We start from the raw sequence: 16496 nt of genomic DNA on the forward strand, positions 1-16496 counted from the left end.
GCAACAGATTTAAGATTAGTGAAAATTTGATGGAAATTGCGGTGGTTTTACTCAGTTTGGCAGCCAAGCTCCACCACAACCATTCTCTCACTCCCCCTCCTTAAAGGGAAAGGGGGAGAAAATACGATAAAAAAGGCTCAAAGGTTGAGATAAGAACAGGGAGATCACTCAACAATTATCATGATGGGCAAAACAGACTCAGCACAGGGAGATTAGAGAAGTTTATCACCTATTACTAACAAGCTAGAGAAGCGAGAAACAAAGAAAACAAACTAAAAGCAGCCCCCTCACCCCCCCAACCCCCCCCTCCCCCTCAACCCCCCATCCACTCTCTTCTGCCTCCTCCCCTGGAGCAGCACAGGGGAACAGGGAAAGGGGACTGCAGTCAGTCCATGATGCTTCATCTCCCCGGCTCCTTGGCAGTCACTCTCTACCCATGACCATGATGGAGCCCCTCAAACGGTATGCTGCCCTTCCTGAACTGCGCCTGTGTGGGCTGCCCACAGGCAGCAGCTCTTCAAGAACTGCTCCCATATGGGTCCATACCACAGGGTCCATCCGTCAGGAGCAAAATGCTCCAGCACGGGTCCCCCACGGGCAGCAGCTCCCCCCAGGCCCCCTGCTCCTGCGTGGGCTCCTCTCCACGGGCTGCAGCTCCGGCCCGGGGCCTGCTCCTGCGGGGGCTCTCCATGGGCCGCAGCCTCCTCCAGGCCACATCCACCTGCTCCACCGGGGGCTCCTCCACGGGCTGCAGCGTGGAGATCTGCTCCGTGTGGGACCCATGGGCTGCAGGGGGACAGCCTGCTCCACCAGGGGCCTCTCCCTGCACAGGCCGCAGGGGAACTTGTGCTGCCTGCCTGGAGCACCTCCTGCCCTCCTGCTGCACTCACCTTGGGGGCTGCAGGGCTGGTTCTCACTACTCACTCTCCCAGCTGCTGTGGCACAGCAGTTTTTTGTTTGTTTGCTTGCTTGTGTTTTTTTTGTTTGTTTGTTTGTTTGGTTGGTTGGTTGTTTTTTCGGTTTTTTTTTTGTTGTTGTTGTTTTTTTTCCCTTTATTAAATCTTCTCTCAGAGAGGTGCAAACAACATCAACAATTTGGTCAGCTCTGGCCAGCAGCAGGTCTCTTTGGAGCTGGCTGAAACTGACCCTTATGTAACATTGGGCAGCTTCTGGACTCTTCTTATAGAAGCCACCTCTGTCGCCCCTTGCTACCAAAACCTTGCCATGTACACAAGTAAATGGGGGGGGGGGGGGGGGGGGGGGGGAGGAAAAAAAAAGTTCACATTTGAAAAGAGTATTTAAAAGTTTTCTTTCAACCCAGGCCAATGTTAGTCTTGGATTTCCCCTGAGCAATTTGATGCTCTGCAGAGCTACTGTTCAGATTTCAAACACCTTCCTTCAAAGGAGGTCTGCCAGGCTGGCATCATCTTCTGCAATCTTCTCTGAAATATCCTAATTAGACGTGTTTTTTTCCTGAGTGAATGCATAGGATGGGAAGTGACCTCCCATATCATCAATCCAGTTCCCTTGTCTCACAGGAATCCAGTTAATCTTTTCCTTAACAGGTGCAATGTCTGCTTACATGTTAGGAATCAGTCAGATTTATTGCACCACAAAAGCCTGTTGGAATTGTGTCCTCCTTTTTATCTCAGTTCTAATTAAAATGTAGATATACAATGTTGAAGCAATAAGGAATTTTTATTTGTGTGTACATGTATGTGTGCATATATGTTTACAGATACATTCATATATATATATATATATATATATGGTATAGTGTATCCAAAAGGTTTAGACAGATAATTGTGAGTGTTGGTATGATCTGTAGTGACCTTGCTAAATCTTCTTGCTTTCATCCTTGGAAGGAAAAGTGGGCATTGAATGTTGCTGTGATCCATCTGCTGGTCCATTAGCAGCAGTAGAAATGTGTGCTACATGATGCTGAAAGATAGAGAAATCACAGGACATGAGTTGTGCCCATAATGTACCAGATTGGTTGGTTAGACTGTTGTAAGGCTACAAAAATGCCTGGAGAAGAAAGAATACAGGACAGAGATAACTCTTTTGCTTGCCATTTGTGACTACTCCCCCAAAGAAATGGGTCACCCCTCTTGTGCTGACAGGCGAGCAGCTAAGATATATTGTTCCTAATAATCTCACGGCAGCCTGTGCTCTTGCAAAGTGAGGCCATCATTTCTTGTACTGCAGTGAAACCTGAAAAATAAGCACCAATTGTCCCTTTCAGAAGGTAGACTTCATTTATGCATGGTACCATTGAAATTAATTACCTGAAAAATGGTGTGTAATGTCTACAGACATGAAAATAATAAAAAGCAATTGACTGAAGATATTTGTAAAATATTTTAAGCGAAGGTCATTAATTTATGCTGGCTGAAACCTAGAATTGCAAGTCTGAATTGCCAAAATACATGGGTAATAAGACAAATAATAAGCATTTATAAAATAACTGTCTCCTGTTAAAAATCATACACTTTCTGAGGTTTGGATCCCTGCTGTAGGAGGGCAGCAACCAGCAATGTTTGTTTCAGGGTTGTTGTATGTAGGTACAGCAGGTCAATGCTGTGACCGGAGCTGCTCACAGGACAAATGTCCACCTGTGGGCTACCTGTTGTAGAAATTTTGAGGAATAAGCCACTTGCTTTGCAGACTCTTTGTGATCTGTGTTGCAGAAATTTTTTCAGATGCCTGAAGTAATCACTTTGCTGATCAATTAATCTTTGAGTTACAGGTGAAATCACAGAAAAGTGTCATAGGGCAACTAGTAGATTCTGACAGGGACCTTCAAAGAGTTCTTTGTCTTGGTCAAATCCATATCTGAATAGAAAAAAAAATAGTAATAGCAAGAAACTAGTTATTACAAAACCTGCAGCTAGAATATTATTTAAGAAAAAAGCATAAATGATCATACCTCTATTTCTTTTCCTACATTCAAACAAAACAGTGCTAACATAAGGAAGACCTAAGCTTGAAAACTAATTTTTCTGAAGATAGATTTCTTGCTACTAAGTTAGACCCATTAAATGAACAATTAAGAATATTACTTCCTGTTGAAGAAGCAGATTGTATTCTGCTATATGTTGTCAGGTCTAATGGAGGCTGGTATCTACCAAGCCAATGGAAAAGAGACTTTTCTCCCCCCTCCCCAAGAAAATTCCACTGGTGCCACTGAATTTTTCTAAGTAAAATCTAATTTTAGATGCTGAAACCTGAATGTTTTCGGGATCTTCTTAATATAAGCATATAAATATATGTATATATGTATATATATATACACACGCACAGTTTGTCCAATAGTACAACTACAAAAATACTATTTATTTTCATAGAAATCAAAATTCAACTTTTACCATGGGAAAATATCCTAGATATCTACTCAGGTTATTTATAAGTAATAATTGTATTATTGTATTATCTGGCTTATTATTGATTGATTTCTCTGTTGTCCTCCTATAGTCTGTGTTTACAGCCCCAAGAACCTAAAACCAGTTTTTCAGAGAGTGGTTAGTCCCAACTTCAAATCCAAAGTAGTTAGACACAGTACTCCCCGTTGATTTAAAAAAAAGCCTTTGATTTTTAAGAGCATTTATGCCTTTCATTTAGTACTTTCCGAAACTTAAAGTACTAGTATGGTCTGGTCTTACACAGTCACTGTGTGGTATTTTCAGACAAGGATTTATACAGTCAATTTTAGGAAAGCAATTGTAATACCTGTGTGGTAAATTAGTTAATCATGGTGACTTAAAAAAGTGCGTGCATCTTCATAAACTTGATAAATGTAATAATTAATAGAAAAGGCAAGTCTTTGACCACAGTGGTGCTAAAACAGTAAATAAATCTTAGTATTATCATTGGATGAATCTTCAGAGGCTGATTATAGATGTTTTTGAGAAGGCAAAATAGCCCCATCTTTCAGGTTCTGGACTGGAACCAGGATAATCTGAGAGGTAATGAAAGACAAGCCACTTCATTGGCCTTACTTTTCTTTTGCAGAATGAGGATGAATATATTCATTTTATCACTTCATACAATGAGGTTCTGTTTATAAAGAATTCTGTATGGGAATTATGCATTATTATTCTCTGTATATTACAGTTTATTAATATTATACTTTGAGTGCATAATAATTTCTTTAGAGTGCCACAATGACAATACAAAAGAGATATTCAGAAATATTTTTTTGTATGCAGTTCATGTATAATAATTGCATGTAATTAGCACAAAAACAGTTAAAGTTTGAATAGACTGTTTTTATTTCCAATGTTCAGATTTGTAATTATCAAAAATATTCAAGTATTTCTTGTCTTTAATTTTCTTCTCCCAAATCTTATTCTACTGTGTTGTTTTTTTCTTCTTTTTCCCTACTAACCAAAAATATGTAGTTCTAAAATAATAACACTGTTGTGAGGTCTATATTTGAAGAACAGAACTTTAAAGGATCCATTCATGAAAGACAATCATGTAATAATGAAATATGTACTTTTAACATTTTCATGTGGCATTCTCTGCTGTGTATCTTCATAGCTGGATTTGACAATCTGTGTATTAAGCTACTGCTTTACTATTTCGTTATTTGTTTTCTAAAGCAGAGTGATGTGAATATCCCCCTTTTCTTTTGCAGTTCTTTTGTACATATCTTCTCTCAAAAGAAACCCCACAATTTCTACTATTCCTTTCAGTTACTGAAGGGATAACCCATTTTCTTGAAGCTTTATATGGCTTTAGTGATTTTTAACTTACTCAGGTTTTCTTGAGCACTGATATTCTTTCATTTGTACTGCTCAGCAGTTGGAAAATATGGTTCCATTTATTTATACCATTTCACCTCAGATTTCCCTCATGAATACTGAGAAGTGCAAAACTCATTTAATTTTTCTACTATATCCTACTCACTTGTTATTAAGTTTTCCCCTAATCCCTTAGTGGGCTAATTATTTCAGTTTTCAGTCCTTTATCTCTTTCCCTTTATATATTTAAAAAAATATTTATATTGTTTTTAGTCACTCCCAAGGTAATAGTTCACTTCTTATTATGTTTTTACGTCACAGCATTTTTGAGACACTGACATCCATTCTGCTGTATTTCTTTTATTAATTTACAGGGTCATTCATTTACACAGCTCAGATACATTTTCTTCCATTATCCTTCTCCTTCTCTGGTGCCTCTTCCCTTTGGGATGGCCTCTTTTTTTTATTATTTTTTATTTATTTATTTATTTTAGTTGGCCTAGAGCAATTACAATAAAATTAAAAGGGAGCCAATATCAGCAAAATTTTTATTTCCCCTAAATGTTGCCAACCTGCCTTCCAAACCTATGGCAGTTTTTTTCTTCTCTTTTTGTAGTCAAGAAGATATGTCAAAATGCTGAGTTACAGGAGTTCCAGGGTATGTAGTCCCAGAAAAAGCCAGGTGTCAGGCATGCACACGCTGTCTTTCTGCCCAATGCCACCCTTGGGATCACTGCGTTCCATGAAACAACCACTTTTCATGTATTATCTTCCATCTGCTACACTTCTTGTCTGACTTCCAGGCAGTACACTTTACGTTTCTTACAACCATGGATGCAATGTGCTCAGCATGCCACTTCTGCTTATAATACCAAATTTGGCCCAATAAAGTGCTACAGTAACTATATGATGTAAATTCTCTGTCTTGCTCAGATCAATAAAATCAGGAACTTTATACTAAGTGTGTTTCCAGAGAGATAAAACTCATGTGATTAAAGCTTGCATGTCTCTCTTAACAAGTATCTCTATACATTTATAATTTTATATTCATATAATTACATGCATAAAACATGCATAGATATTATATATTTTTTTGTGTTTTCACTGGAACTAGGTCTGAATTTGGCATTTCAGAGAGCTGAAAAACATTATGAATAAATAATAGATTCCAGATAATACTATTTTTCCTTTTCTATATTTTATCATGTTAAAAAAAAAAAAATGTAGGTGGCTTAAATCTGCCTTGCTGAGCTCCACTTTTAATGCTCAACTCATTCCTTTCCACATAAAAGGTATACATAGGGAGGTAAAAAATTCTGGTTTGGGGTTTTATTTTTTAATAACTCCATTTTTTCTAAGGTTTTCAATTTTGTTGGCTGTCTAATTTCAGTTTGAAAGAAATTAGACCAGGCACCTTTTGAGACAGAGAAAAGCCTTAGAATGATTTAGTAGATTACCATTAATTAGTCTGGGTGGAATCCAATCAGTTCCTTAATCTCTAAATGAGTAAGTGTTGTTTGGAGCACTACTGACATTCTCTGTATGCAGATATGTTCAGGACTATTATACTCTTTAGCTCATGTAAATTAGAACAAATAATAATCTTAGCCTCAGTTAAACAAGACTAATAAATATTCCTTAAAATACAGATTTGATTTCCCCAGTTCATTCAGTGTAGAGCCATAAGAACTTTTAATATTCATCGTTGTTAAAGGCACATAATTGGTATAGCAAAGGAAGAAATCCCTGCAGGAAAACTCTGCTTAATATCTGCTTAATATCTGCATGATACACGCATATATGATTCAAGGCTTATCCAGCATTTAAAAAATTTGCTGAGGCATTTGCCTCAGACTTTACTAACAAGGCTGGCCCTCAGGAATCTCAAGTCCCAGTGACTAGGGAGAAAGTCTGGAGCAAGAAAGACATATCCTTGGTGGAAGAGGATATGGACATGGAATACTTAAGCTAACTGGACATACATAAATCCATGGGCTTTGATGGAATGCACCCATGAATGCTGAGGAAGCTGGTAGATGTCCTTTTGAAGCCACTCTCAATAATCCTTGATCAATCATGGCAACTGGGAGAAGTGCCCAAAGACTGGAGGAAAGCAAAGGTCACTCCTGTCTTCAAGAAGGATAGGAAGGAGGACACAAGGAACTACAGGTTGGTCCGCTTTACCTTGATCCCTAGGAGCAGCTCATCCTGGAAACCATCTCCAGGCAAGTGAAGGAGAAGAAAATCATCATGAGTAGTCAGTATGGATTCACCAAGGGAACCATGCTTGACCAATTTGATAAGCCTCTATGATTTAATGACCAGTATGGTAGTTGAGGGGAAAGCAGTGGATATTGTCTGCTTGGACTTCAGGAAGGACTTTGACACTGTCTCTCATAAGATCCTCATAGGGAAGGCATGGATTGGATGAGAGACTGTGAGGTGCATTAAAAACTGGCTGAGTGGCCATACTCAGAGGGTGGTGGTCAGTGGTGCGATATCTAGTTGGAGGCCAGTAAGTAGTAGTTTATTGATGATGGGGCGGAGTGTACACCCAGCAAGTCTGCAGATGACACAAAACTGAAGGGGGTGGCTTATACACCAGATGGCTGTGCTGCCATCCAGAGGGACCTGGACAGCCTGGAGAAATAGGCTAACAGGAACCTCGTGAGATTTGGCATGGAGAAGTGCCAAGTTCTGTGTATGGGAAGGAACAACCCCAGGCACCAGGACATGCTGAGGACCACCAACTGAAAAGCATCTTTGCAGAAAAGTACCTGGAGGTCCTGCTGGACACCAAATTGAATATGAGCCAGCAATGTGCCCTTGCTGCTAAGAAGTTTAACAGTATCATGCTCTGCATTAGGCCAAGTATTACCAGCAGGAGGTGGTGAAGCAGGAGGTGATCATTCCCCTCTGCTCTGTACTGGTGAGGCCACGCCTGGAGTATTGTGTCCAGTGTACTGTGTTCAGTTCTCAGCTTCTCAGTAGAAGAAAGACATGGACATTGACCTTGTCAATGTATATAAATATCTGAGGGGAGGGTGTCAAGAAGATAGAGCCAGTCTCTTTTCAGTTGTGCCTAGCAAGAGGTCGAGAGGCAACGGGCACAAACTGAAGCACAGGAGGTTCTGGCTGAATATGAGGGAGCATTTCTTTACTGTGAGGGTGACAGAGCACTGGAACAGGTTGCCCAGAGAGCCACCTAGATGCCATCCTGCACAATGTTCTCTAGCTGATCCTGCCCAACAGGGGGTTGGACTAGATGATCTTCAGAGGTCCCTTCCAACCTCGGCCATTCTGTGATTCCCTGACATGGATGGAGAGAGTCAAACAAATCACCACAAAAATGATGAAGGGAGTGGAGCTTCTCTCCTATGAGGAAAGGCTGAGAGAGATGGGATTGTTCAGCCTGGAGGAGAGGAGAATCAGGGGTTATCTTATCATCTACAAATACCTGAAGAAAGGGTGCAAAGAAGCCAGAGCCAGGCTCTTTTCAGCTGTGCCCAGTGCCAGGACAAGAAGCAATGGTAACAAACTAGAACACAGGAGGTTCCATCTGAACATGAGAAAGCACTTCTTTACAATATGGGTGACAGGGCACTGGAATAGGTTGCCTAGAGAGGTTGTAGAGTCTCCTGCCTTGGAGATATTTAAAAGATGTCTGGACTTGTTCCTGGGCAACCTGCTCTAGGTGTGAGCAGGAGGGTTGGACCAGATGACTTCCAGAGATCCCTTCCAACCTCATACATTTCATGATTCTGTTATTCTATGATTTACAGAGGGAAAAGAAAGAGATAAACAACCCTGGCTCACTGTGGATGTCTCATCCCTGAAAGTGTTTAAGGCCAGGTTGCATGGGGCTTTGAGCAGCCTGGTTTAGCATAAGGTTTCCCTGCCCATGGTAGGAGGTTGGAGCTCGATGGCCTTTTAAGGTCCCTTCCAACCCAAACCATACTATGATTCTAAGGTAATAAGTACTTCCCATAATACTATCATCATATTTGGAAATGGTTCATGAAGAGGCTTTAGGACTGTTTGAGGAAGGATTTATGTTTGCTCTCTCAATTTGCACACTGAAAACAGGGTTTTGCTTATGATAACAAATATTGGACTCCAAATGTGTAACAACACAAGTACAGTTTAATATAGGCTAGATAGAAGCTTTATTAACTATGATCATAGTGAGAGAACACCTAGGAAGCGTCTCTCCCTCTGCTCCTGTGCTCTCTTCCCAACGGTGGCAGAGACCTGACTTACATATTGTTTCAAAGAAAGGAAAGAGGTGAGGACTATCATTCTAATGTTAACAAAGCCAGGTGTGCGCATTCTTGGAAGGAATGGAGCCAGGTGTTCATTCTTGGGAGGAATGGACTCCAGACAGTCAATTATATGTACCTATTTCTGGGAGGCATGGACTTCCTATGCATCTTGTTAACTGAGACAGTTAACACTATGGTGGGGCCTGTAGGAGTGGCACTCCTATTATTATCTTAGCTCAGAAGTGTGAGATAGAAACAGATTGCTAGCTTTTGATCTAAAGGAATGTTCCCTTTGTTAGGATAAATTTCTTAGCCAGACCTCTAAAATTTTAAATATTAATAATTTTATCACCACACTCCCTCCTTTGTCTCCCACTTATTCCAGGTTGCAACATTTAGGCATTTGGATTAAATTTGTCTGCAGATTAACAAAGTGTCCACAAGGTTTGGAATGTGCTGCAGGGGTTATTTTTATATGCTGGCCAGTGTTATGGGCCAAGCATATTGAACAATCACTGCAAAACTGCTGTGCATCCCTTGAAAAGTGTGAAATAAAACAATCTCACTGTATTGAAGCCATCACCCCCCTTTACTTGTGTGTACCACGGAAGGTGACACACAAGCAAAGGAGTTTAATAGTGAGGCACTATCAGGTAGGTGGACATCATATGGAGTGCCATAAAGCATCTGCATGTAATAGGCAACCACTGAGGAGTCAAGTCCTTCTCAGCAGCAAGTGCATTGATTTGCAGCAATGAAAATCCTGAATCAGATTGAGAGATAAATAAGAACAAAGTCTGGAACCTGAGGGCTGGGAAGGGCTGTGGTCCTTTCAAAATGATCAGCCAGGTCGTTTCCTTGTGTGACATCATGATAAAGGGTAGCATGGGCCTTATATTTAACAATAGCTAAATAAGAGGGTAGAAGTCCTTGTAGAAGAGTTGTGTAACAGTTGTTCTTAATAGAGGAACCTGTAGAGGTAAAAAAAAAACATGCTGCTTCCAAAGCTGACCAAAATTATATATGACACCAAAGACACTGTGTGAGTCAGTGCAGATAGCTGAAGATTCACTCTGAGCCAGAATACTACATATATATAGCAAAGGCACAGCAAAGAACTAGGAAGTAGCTTTGTCCCTAAGCAGAGATGGGTTGCCAAATGTGTACGCGTACTAGAGCACATTTCCATCAATACTGGAATGCGTCAAAAATATGTCATCTGGGGTGAGTGTGATATGTATTCTCTTTTCTATATTTGGTTTTAGTGATCAGAAAGAGTTATGGGTGTATTTCTGAAAAGAGGGAAGGTTGATGATACTCATGAGTTATTTACTGTATATATATTTACATTACTTATATTAATTGAGTAAAACAAGTTAGTGTCATAGTTACATATGATGATTTTTTATTGATTTTTTAAATTTTGTTTAGGACTATTTTCACATGAATATAACCATAAATTCTATGAATTTATGGTTATTGTTCTTGGACTGTTCTGTGAAATTTTGCAAATATGGAAGAGCTTTTTTGGATGGTGAGCAAGGAAATTTTAGTCCTATTCCTTGGAATAAATAGACAAATACAGCTCAGCCAGAACTCATGAGAGGAGTCTTGATAAAACTAACAGCCCCAAAGAACACAGCCACCCCATGATACACTCCTGCAGAAAGACTCTACATGACTATTTCAGGATTTCTAATGGCTAGATTTTTGAAGTGATTGGTGGCAGAAGGGATCGAGTGACGTGATCTTTGAGAAAGGTCATAGTGAATGTTTAGAAATAAGGATTTTGCAGGAATTTCTAAATTGGTAGAGATAAAGAAGTGATATATTTAAATTGAAAAACATGATCTGCCTTGAAGCTGCTGGCAGGACTGTCACGTGCAATTGTGTTTTTGTGAGTTTCAATACCAGCTTCCTGTATGAGTTTAGAAACTGGGACATTTTCTGGAGGAATATAAAACAAATTCTACATACATTGTGGAAAGAAGATGAACTTGGTAGATAATATAACACACAATTCTACCTGTTTAAATGACTTACGTGACATAAAAAGGAGTACTTTTTGTATGATTCTCGAGGAACAAGCACTTTCTTAAATTTGTGTTTACAGAAAATCCTGGTGGATGAAACTGGAAGTTTGCCACAGGTCAATATGTAATTTGGAAACACCAGAAGGTTGTGCATTTTAATTAACTTTCTGCTCTTTCTCTGGTACCTTTCCCCTCTGTCTCCTTTCTGCTCATAATGATTAAAAGACAAAATCTTGCCCCAGTTCCATGCTCAGGAATGCCTTCTGATTTGTTTTCATTAACTTCTACTATGCAAACATCTTTAATTATTTATCTGATTATTTTCACAGGAAATCCTACAGAGACATAAGCCTTGTTTGCAGGGTTGTCATGTCAGCAGGAGATGGAAAATCCAATCATCCACTGTTAAGGGAATCATTAAAACATTAATCTACCAGTAAAGGAAGTATACTTCAGATTAGTTTAAAATTTGAGGGTCAGAGACATGTAAAATCAGCTGCTACTTCTTGTATAAGCTTTACAGCTTGCCATTAGGGGTGCTGGAAACTACCTCTTCTAATATTGTGGGAGAAGAATGCTGCTGCGGTACCTGGATGCAATTGTCTGTGGTCAGGTTAATGCATGGGATATATATCACATATATGATTCCATTCTATAAGCAAAGCAACCTGAATCCTAGTGGTTAGTGTGGTAGTCTGCCTTTTCTATTGACCCATGAAAGCAAATGTTCTCCACCCAGAAAGACACTCACTGTCTCTGTGGATGATTTTATGCCCACCTCTGCAGCACCTGTAGGACTGGAAAGAGATGTAGGGATGTTGCAGGTGACAAGGTCTTTGGGAATCTGCCAGCTAGAAGCTGTCTTGCTAAAAGAAGAATGTCTGGGATTAGAGCCTTCAGACATTCCATATTACATGCTTAATTAAAAGCTAGTTGAATTCAATGGGAATTTCTATTTCTGTCTATAGGCTTTGACTTCTGGGCCTTGAGTTTAGGTTTGAGTTCACAGAGTCAAGTAGCTTAAGCCAATTCATGCACACTACTGATTCTTGCAGTGTGCATACTTTTCCTGTGTCCCATCCTGGTTGCCCTGAGCCTGAGCTTTCATGTCTAGAGAGTGACTTGGTACCCTCAGGATAAGAGGCAACATGTAAATCCAATCCTGGCTGTGTGGACGGTCAAGGAGCTTGGCTTGGATTATAGGACCAATTACGGAGTCATTAGGTGACAACAGCAGTGAATTGAGTTGGCCCTGGGTCAGGCTGCACAAAAGTCGGTTTGTCAACATTTGAAAAATGTCTGCATTTGGTTTTGACAAATCATCTACTAGTAATTTTATTTCCTAGTCAGTTGGTTAAGATTGCTATTGACAGAAGCCGACACTGCACCTGTTGGTTTCACATCTCTACCTTTGTTTTGTTTAACCACACAAAAGAGACAGTCAGGATGAGGTATAAGTAAGCTACCCTAGCTTCATAGGCTTTAGAAGGAGATAAGATATATTTAAGGATAAATTGTAATTGTGCAATGCTAAATTTCTGGGATTCAAAGCTTCACAACGGGGACCTTTATCCAATAGATATGACTGGATAAAACAAAAAAAAGACAAACAACAAAAAAAACAGCAACTCTTGTGGCTTATCGTCCCATCCCATTACATGGAATATCATATCTCATCACGTACTAACTACTATCAGAGAGTTTCTGTGATATTGATGAGCGCTCTCTGCTGCTCTGGCATATATTGAAATTCTCTTCGCATTCTATTGCTACTCCTTTGCATTTTTATTGTCCAAAATATTACTTATTTGAAATACACCAAGTGCAGTACACATACTGATTATCTTCCTAAAAATATTCATAGTTCTGGTTCTGGTGACCGGTCACCGGTGGTGTTCCACAGTGGTCAGTGTTGGGGCCCATCTTCTTCAATTTTTCATTGATGATTTGGATGAGGGAATTCAGTTTATCCTCTGAAAGTTGGCAGATAACAACACCAAACTGGGGGGAAGTGTCGATCTGCTGGAAGGTAGGAAGGCTTTGCAGAGGGACCTGGACAGGATGGGTCAATGGACAGAGGCCAATGGGATGAGGTTCAACATGGCTAAGTGCTGGGTCCTGCACTTTGAACACAACAACACCATGCAGCAGTGCTACAGGCTGGGGCAGAGTGGCTGGAAAGCTGTGCAGAGGAAAAGGATCTGGGGCTGACTGATGCTCACCTGAACATGCGCCAGCAGTGTGCACAGGTGGCCAAGAAGGCCAACGGCGTCCTGGCTTGTATCAGGAATAGTGTAGCCAGCAGGATCAGGGAGGTTATCGTCCCCTTGTATTCTGCTCTGGTGAGGCGGCACCTCGAGTGCTGTGTTCAGCTTTGGGCCCCTCACTACAAGAAGGACATTGAGGCCCTGGAGCATGTCCAGAGAAGGGCTACGAAGATGGTGAAGGGCCTGGAACACAAGTCCTATGAGGAGCGGCTGAGGAAACAAGTTGTTTATTCTGGAGAAGAGGAGGCTCAGGGGAGACCTTACTGTTCTCTACAACTACCTGAAAGGAAGCTGTGGGGATCCGGGGGTCAACTTCTCACAGGTAACTAGTGATAGGACTAGAAGGAATGGACTCAAGTTGCACCAGGGGAGCTTCAGGTTGGAAATGAGGAGACATTTCTTCTCAGAAAGAGTAGTCAGGCTTTGGAATGGGTTGCCAAGGGAGGTGGTGGCGTCACCGTCGCTGGTGGTGTTCAAGGAGAGGTTGGATGTGGTGCTTGGGGACATGGTTTAGTGGGTGACATTAATAGTAGGGTGATGGTTGGACCAGATGCTCTTGAAGGGCCTTTCCAACCTTAATGATTCTATGGGTCTATGATTCTATAACTAAAGCCAGGACACTAAGCTGAATATCATCACAAACAAAGGAAGTTCAACAACTCACTAAAAACCTCAGAAGATTCTGGACCAAGTTTGAAATAAGTATTCAGGCTGTGCTCTTCAAGTAGTTCATATACTTAATTGTAATTACAACCTGTATTTGATGCCTTATTCAAACGTTGTATTTATACAATGACGCTTCGGATTCTTTTCAGCATTAAAAGCACAGAAAATACATAGGGGTTCCTCAAGACTTCACTAGAATATTGGATATGAATTAGATCTGGGTCAGAAAATCAGAGTGCAGACAAAGCCAGCTGCATCTAACAGCCTGTAACTCAAATATTGGCATTTGGTCTAATTTGGAAATTAGATGCAGTGCATAGAAATAAGCCGTTTAGTGATCCTGGTTTAGGATATGCCCAGGAGGAAATTGTGTTCGTTCTTTGGGAGTAAATATAATGAACGAAAGAAAATGAAAGACAGGCTTAGACTACAAAACTAATGGCCATCTATCCCAACACCAACGATGTACTACAAATTATTTCCAAAATGGAATGAGAGGAAGGAGATTAAACTCTCTGTAGTGGGTAGTATTGACTTTTGTGTGTGTGCTATGAACCTTTATGAAAGCAACATCTGCTCCCATTTGTATGTTAATTTTTGGGGGCATTTAAAATTTGGCTTTTAAAAAACATTCTCTCTGCTTTCCCTCAGAGTGAGAAACTGAGAGATAAAGCAGGTGCTGTACAGGGCTATGAGAGCATCTGAATTAAATTAGAAATAAAATCATCTCAGAGGAATAACTTCAGACATTGCAGAAAGTGAATGTCAAATGCCAGGCCAGGGCATGCTAATAAAATTTGAACTCATATTGCCAGATTAAGTATCTTCATGTTTATTTTGTTTGTATTTTATTTTTGAGATTACTCTGTCATTTCCACTCTCCTTATAATGTTTTATATTCCTTCACAAGGCAGCCATTTCAAAAGCAATGGAAACTTCTGATTTCCTGCATCCATACTGTTTATATACCCCAAATATGAGTCACGGTGCTCAATACTTCAAAGTGAAAATGCATTAGATTTTCTCTATTCATGTTTTGTTGTTAAAAGGAAAAGACTGCAATACTTTTGCAGGACTTATTTCCATGAGTTCATAAAGATCATAAGATCACAGAAAAATGTAGGTTCAAAGGGATCTCCAGTGGCCATTTGGCCTTGTCCGCGTTGCATTCTGAATATCTTCTAACACAGAGATTCCACAGTGCCCCCAGACAACTTAAATTTGACCACTCACATGATGAAATATTCCCCATATCTAATAAAAATTTCCCATTTTCCAGCTTGTGTCAACTGCCTTTTTTTCTGTTGTCTTGCACCTCTAAGAACAGTCTGCCTCCATCTTCTCTACAGTCTTCCATTAGGTAGTGCCTAGACTGAACAAATCCAAATCTCAGCCTCTCCTTGCACATCATGGTTTCCAGACCACTAATAATGCTTGTGGACCATCACTGCACTTGGTTCAATCTGACCAACCTTCATGAACTAGGGAGCCCAGAACTGAGTGTGACACTACAGATGCAACTGGAAGGGTTTATCTGTCTCCTTTTCTTTGTCAGGTGGACTGTGGCAGACATTTATTGATTCATGCTGGTCTAACCTGTGATCCTTACCCTCTTAACTTAATCACATTTCCACTTTTTAGCTAATGCTAATGTTTCACATGACTGTTTAAGAGCTCTGAAAACTTCATTTCTTATTTTAGCTAGAGGACAAATAGCCAAATCTACACACCTCAGGTGTTTTTGCTATTGTATTGCAGAGTTGCCCCCTTGAATTCTCATTACTTCTGTGCTCAGCACTCCTATACACGGGGTACCTGTCTTAAAGCCTAACTATGGGGACATTCCAAGATCACAAATTAAAAGTGACTTTGTTCCAAGTGGTAGAAAAATGTCAAAATGTGTATAAATTTTTCAAGTTGTTCCTCAGTTAACAACAACAATAATAACAATAATAATTTATTACTAATAGTAATAATAAATTATTAGTTAGGGTTAAATAAAAAAAAAAGAGAAAGAAAAGAAATTGTGGATTGATGTCTTGATAATTCCAAACATCTTCAGGAGCTTTATTTTTAAACTGTTGAACAGTACTAATGCAAATATAGATAAAATGTGTTCATGCCTGTGGGAGTAAGATCAGTTATAAATATGTCTGTATTCCCTTCCCATTAGTATAAGGCGATCAATCCTTTTGATTTTATATGTCTTTTTCATTCTCCTCTTTATTTTTTTTATTTTTTATTTTTTTAGTTTTGTTTTATTCTGTTTCATCTGCTTGTTTTTTGTTTTTGTTTTTGTTTGTTTAAACCCTTTTGAATGCCAGTTAGAAGACTGTGTACACCATTGAATGATGTTGTCTGTAGACATGAATGACCTTGCCTTACAGTGCCAAGCACTGATTTAAGCTGATGACACAAGAAAAGCCTTCAAAAGATAGTGTTACATTGTTTTATGTCAGTGTTTACTAGGAGAATTAGGAGGGTCTGAGCTATTTTATTTGAACTTCACTGCTGCCTCTTGCT

At 39.9% G+C, this 16496-nt stretch overlaps 1 long non-coding RNA gene across 7 annotated transcripts in view; it reads left to right on the plus strand.

The window, feature by feature from the left end:
- The first annotated feature begins 318 nt into the window (after positions 1 to 318).
- LOC310903176 overlaps positions 319 to 16496 on the plus strand; it is a 70701-nt gene continuing 54523 nt past the window's right edge. For all 7 annotated transcript variants that reach the window (XR_014587327.1, XR_014587328.1, XR_014587329.1 and 4 more), the window contains exon 1: positions 319 to 462. This is a non-coding gene — a long non-coding RNA (uncharacterized lncRNA). The remainder of the gene's footprint in view (positions 463 to 16496) is intronic.

The sequence above is a fragment of the Anser anser genome (assembly GCF_964211835.1).
Source record: "Anser anser genome assembly, chromosome: 8".
Taxonomy (NCBI): Eukaryota; Metazoa; Chordata; class Aves; order Anseriformes; family Anatidae; genus Anser; species Anser anser.